The sequence below is a fragment of the Sphaeramia orbicularis genome, chromosome 19 (genome assembly GCF_902148855.1).
Source record: "Sphaeramia orbicularis chromosome 19, fSphaOr1.1, whole genome shotgun sequence".
NCBI classification, from domain to species: Eukaryota; Metazoa; Chordata; class Actinopteri; order Kurtiformes; family Apogonidae; genus Sphaeramia; species Sphaeramia orbicularis.
The window spans coordinates 9,589,794-9,595,793 of record NC_043975.1 but is presented as its reverse complement, the minus strand read 5'-3'; the positions used below and the strand labels follow the sequence as shown (position 1 = coordinate 9,595,793).

General features: G+C 37.1%; 1 protein-coding gene across 1 annotated transcript in view; it reads right to left on the bottom strand.

Annotated features, from left to right (window-relative positions):
* LOC115439314 (uncharacterized) overlaps positions 1-6,000 on the bottom strand; it is a 33,443-nt gene that overhangs the window by 17,436 nt on the left and 10,007 nt on the right. The gene's annotated exons all lie outside the window — the stretch shown is intronic.

The following is a 6,000-nucleotide window of genomic DNA, read 5'->3' as shown; positions in this document are numbered from 1 at the left end:
GTCATCTTCAAACTGACAGATGCAGAATCTCTCCACGGGACTCTTCACTGTGGCTTAGTGCTCGAGTGAAAAATAGATTTTACCAAGTTTAATCACACGCTATTACAAGGCAGCTTTTATCATTGCCTTCCACTGTATAAGTGCTGGTGTCTTCACTAGTTCATTACAGACACTTGTGATGCTGCAGCACTCTTCTCATGTGTAATTGCATGGTTAGCTTTCCCTTTGCAGCTTCCTACACACACTCTGCTGCAAATTATTTCCAATTTCCAGTTTTCTTTTGAGTGCGACGCTGCAATTACAGAAATCTGAACATCCTGGTAATTTCCCCACAATTTTCATTTTTGTTGAAAAATGCTGTGCAACTAATAGGTCTTTCTTTCCAGGGATTCTTCAGAAAACTTTGCTTTAAAACTTTCCTTTAGTGCAGAGAATCATACTTCTATTACATTTGGTGGAACATTTGATAAGCTAAACGAACTCTGCAGGAATTCTGATGAGTTGGGCTCTGTAGGAAACACATTTTATAGAGTCATTTCCTTTGTTTTTGCTCTCACCATCTGAAAATAACGGGTAATTTCAAGAAGAATCCACAAATACAGCTTTACATGATTAAATGTTGAAACAAATTTTCCATCATGTGGGTCACATCCTGAAATTCTAGTTGATGATTAATGGTCATACAAATAAACACAAAGAATGATTTGATAATCATTTTCTATTCCTTTCATGCGACCATTTCCTCCTGATGTTAATGGTTTATGTTGTACAAGAATAAAATGGCTGTTTTTCAGCTCCTATAAAAACTCTTCCTATTACAAAACTGAAAGAAAAACTACAGTGCAATCAATAACCAAACTGAAATACTGAAAAAAAAAAAGCAAACGAATACTTCAAAACTATGACATTAAAATGCACATTAGCTGCCATATTTTCATTGAGTAAAAAAAGAAAAAAAAAGCCACATTAACAAAGATTACAATTGAACATTACTCATCAGGGTTCATGTTCTATTTCAGTAGACAATCATGTTTGATTGGACTTGGAAAACAGGCCTATTCATGGACCTCCAGTCATAATAATGAAGTTTTAGTTGACGATAAACTATTAAACAAATAACTAATTAATATTATTCCACTATTACAGTATAAGCTTCGCAGTTACTTCTTTATAGATGCGCAGCACATCTAATAAAAAAGACACTTATTCAATAGTGGGACATAAAAATTCATCTCTGTTTGCCCTTGAGGTTTTGTAAATAAAAACTGACATCATTAAAAGACTAATAATGGGAGTTGAGAGGAAAATATGACACTGCTGTTAGTTTGCGATGAATGGAGGTGATCATGCAAAATATTTCTACTCAGCTCACTCAATGTTACATATGTTCATACTTTCTGAATATTAGACATGATGCTATATTAATAATAAAACTTGTGGATAACAGACACGATAGCATTTTATCTACGTGAAAGAAAATTGCAAACAGTATAATAATGTCCCTTTTGATCAAATTAGTCTTTATAAATCATCCTATGTAAACAGAGTGATGCATATTTTTTGAAATGGCTAAACTTTTTTTTCCCCTCCACATAAAAAGACCAGAAAGCCTCGCTGGCTGCCAATATTATCTATTTAGCCAGCAGAATTTGCAGGCTTTGTAAATGGCCAGCTCCTGGCCTTTTGTGTGCCTCCATTCATTAGCACCACAAAGCGGTTGATGTCTCCCCTCTCAGCCTTTTCTGTGCTAAGCACCGAGCGCACCAGCCTGTCCATTACAGGCCGGCGACGCGTGCAGCCTGGGAGATGGCCAAACAGCGAGGATATGTCAGCACGGGGTTAAATTAACAAGCTACATCTGTGTGGAATCTGTAGTCGGTCAGAGGGGCAACATGTATCTCCGGCAACCGAAGTCAGATTATTTGTGTTGTTTGCGTTTATCCGAGAGACTCTGTGAATTTGCAGCTTTTCTTCTAGTTTCTTTTGTGTCCATTAATCAGCTGACAGACTCGTGTAGTCAAGTTACAGTCAAAGGAACTCGATTGTTGTATCTTAGCTATGCAATTAGCAGGCGCTCCATATGGTGGCTTTTTCTGATTCTGTTTCTGCTCCTCCTAAATCTGACGGGTCGTATATGTTCACACAAAGGCTTTGCCGAATGGGGAGACGACATGAAGAACCTGCACTTTACATGGTGACAACAGATCTTTAGCTCTTTCTCTCTCTAACACACCCACAGACACACACACACACACACACACACACACACGCGCAGACTGTAATTACCCCTCAATCCATACAAATTGAATGAAGCCAGAACCGCAGTCTAAGAATATAGACCATAATTAATAAATTACAGCCACTCTACTCAATCATTCTCCACTTTGGGGACATGTAGACATCCCACTCTCCTCAGAATAATTGACTGAGTCTACAGAAAACACACCTAGTGGCTCTGCGGATACATTTTCTGCCATTTATTACAACCAAACAGATGCCTGAGTGGAAGCTGTAGGTCATATCGCAGATCTTCAAGCCTGTGTGTTTACAAGTAACAAATCAAAAGCATGCATTATTTCTAAGGTCTGAAAATACGCCTGGGGGAGCTATCAAGTGTCGTTGCCACCCCCACCCCCCCAGTTCCCCCACCCATCCCGGCAGCTGCTACATATAAGCAAAGATCAGAAAGAAGAGAGTGAGAGTGACGGAGTGGTGGCGCCGATGAAGATGGATCATGTAGAAAATCATTTGTGGAAATACTGTCAGAAATTTTGCATTTAAACCAAATTTATATCAATTCATGTTGTGCATTATATGAGATCTTCAGTAAACAACACAGGATGTCATGCATTTCTACATCTGACCTTTTTCACGGCTTTAAACATAAAGCCCCGAAGAACTCTTACACTAAAACTAAACAAAAACTAGTTATTTCCTCAAAATATGAAGTAAAATGAATCAGCTGATGTACTCATAAGATTAGACTGAAATCGAAAACTAAACTCAAAGACTACAACTAATGAAAATGTCAAAGCTGTAATAACTTGTTTGGGTGACAATGATACTGTACATGTAAATACATGTATGAGGCAGGTTATTCCATTCTTCATAACAGGAATGTCACTGTTCACAGGGCTCTCAGTATGAAATATAAGCCTGAATTAGAGCTCAATGCCTGCAGAAAAATTATTACTACTATTATTATGAGCTTTATTCAATCTAAACAATTCATGATAAGAGAAAGTTGATTTTGGAAATGAACACCTAACAAATTAGAAGGAATTGCACTGAGTGGTGATGATAAATAAAAGCCAGTCAATAAAAGGTAAAATATTATTTTCCAGTTCTATTCCAATCTCTCTTTGGCCATTCATCATTTATTGTGTCTGTGGAATTATTAAGACCTTTAAGTGTCTGATAATTAATCCCTAAACCTATTTAAAGGATAGTTAAGGCTTTAATTAAGGACAGTCACATGTAAGACTTGTTAAGGATCTGGGGACACCCCGGTTCAACATCACTGATGTTAAAGGTCCTCAACTATATGACGGAGTGTCTGTATTCAGGGTCTCTGAGTGGTCACAGCTAAGAAAGTATGTTAATATGTCAAGTTTGGCCAAAACGTGATGTTGCATTTGTTTGACTAAGATCCTTTAAGCCGTTACCTCACATGAAGACATTATCATTGTGTCAATGTACACATTTTTTTTTTTTTACCCATTTTGGTTTTACCTTGCGTCTAAATAATATGCCTTTACAGGGTTTCTGCAGGTATGAGCAAATCTAATTTAATGGTTTTTAATGCCATTTTAATCAGTTTTAATGCCCATGTCCACCTGCAGATACAGTTTTATATGTAGTTTTATGTCGGTTTACCGTTGACGGGCTTAACCAGGTTCTGAATAGTTCCTCCTCCAATCACTTCTGCTGAAACTTGCATTTTCCCATTTTTCCGACATTTGCTAATATTCCCTCCACTCTTTCGCCACAGCATGTTACATTCCAAGCATCTGGCGTTGTGACTTCATGTGTAGGCCATCAACAATAGCCAATTAAAGGGTTCCACCTGTCAATCACACTATACTTTCAAAATTATTAAATGTTTATATAATCAAAATAAATCATGAACAATGCTTTTTTTTCCCATCAAGTGTATTTAATTCTTTAATGCCTCTGGAAATCAAATTTAATGCTTTTTAATGCCATTTAAGGCCTTCACTTTCACAAAATCTATTTGATGACTTTTAATGCTTTTCAATGACCCGCAGAAACCCTGATATGACACTTATCCAATGCACATACATAAGTGGTGCTCTTAAAAGGATTAAAACATAGACTTTACTAATATGTTATATGTAAATACATTGTCCACTACCAAAAAAGGCCTGTTAAAGCATTAAACATTGTTGTGTTAACATGTCAAAAGGATGTATCTCAAAACGGTTAACATTTTAAAGTCATTTAAACATAGTATCTCCTAATACAGTGGAAAAAAAGGATGCCATTTTTATTCTTTTGCTTACTATAGTACTGTATGTATGACACACAATCTCATGCGTGTTTTTTTTGAGAAAGTACTTGGATTCCATTTTTTAATCATCATGCTCCTATGTGATGTGTATTTGGTTTCTCTCCTTTAATTCTGACACAGTATGAGAACAAAAAATGCCTCTTTTCTAAACACCTGTAATATGAGAAAGAAATATGTGCAATTAAGTCACGGTATCAAAAAGAAATCTGATTACTTAATATTAGCTGTCTGTTTCATGAGTATAAACAGGAGGGGAGGGCTGCCATCATTTGTAAATACTCCTTTCAGAATAATACATTTTGTTGTCGGTGTGTGCTACAAAAAGGCCCACCGGAGACCGTCTAATGATTGTCGGGTCATGTATCAAACACACAGCAGCTGGAGGGGAGAGAGCAGAGAGGAGTCTGGGTGTTTTGGGGGGTGGTGGGCGCACTGAAGCCTGAGTGCAGGCTGTAAGGAAAGCCCAGGCTGAGTGTTTGGGTGTGAATCTGTAATGGATGCTGAACAGGGGTTGGACTCACTGGACCATAAGAGCCCTGACCTTTGTGTGTCGACTACATTCAACAAACCAAGACTGAAAAACTGTTGCACAAGCAGAAGCTCAATTAAATGACTGCTTGTAGATTTTAAAAAAAGGGTTATTTTGTGTAAACATCAACCATTAAATTCATTCATCGCCATGGTGACTGATAAGATTTCCTCTCATGCCACCTGGAAAGACGGCATTTACCTAATTATCCAAATCAATTCATTGGGCTGCAATAAAATACACAAATTAATCCCAACACATGAAGCAGTGAAAAGGCTCAAATGATGCACAACTGCTTCACTGCTTTAATTAAATCAAATGAATGAAGCTAATGAGTGCTCTGCAGGCGTGCTGATTTACTTATCCCAATAAAAAACTAAAAGGCTGCGGAGTTAAATAGTAATTAACACCGTGACGGTTGATGAAAATTATCTGAATGAGTACACAGGGCAGATGTAACAAGACAGGTTTAAAGAGCCTCACTTTATTTATTTAATGGAAAAGGGAGCAGGAAATCCAAAACTGACTTGTTGCTAAATTAATTCACACTAAAGTTGCTTAATCATTAAAAACATGACCTCGTTTAGAAGCTTTTTTGCTTCCATTTGAAGGGGAAGCCTTGACTAAAAAGCCTCTTATTGATATGCTTATGACACCATTTGTATGCTGATTTTAATGCAGTAATTCCAGTTATTTTCAAAAAAAAAAAAAAAAAAACACAATTGTCTTTTAATAGACTCTAGTGGCTGTCATATTTAGCCCAATTCAAGCTTGTGTTAATTTCCAGAAAAAGAAGGAAATGACTGAAGATGAAGTGTCATAACTTACAGTGCTACTGCCACCTGCTGGTCGTCTTTATGTTTCAACGTGGATGTGGAGTAATTCAATATTTCCAAACCCTGGCAGATCATTCAGTGTTCGTTTGGGTGTAGTGGACTGA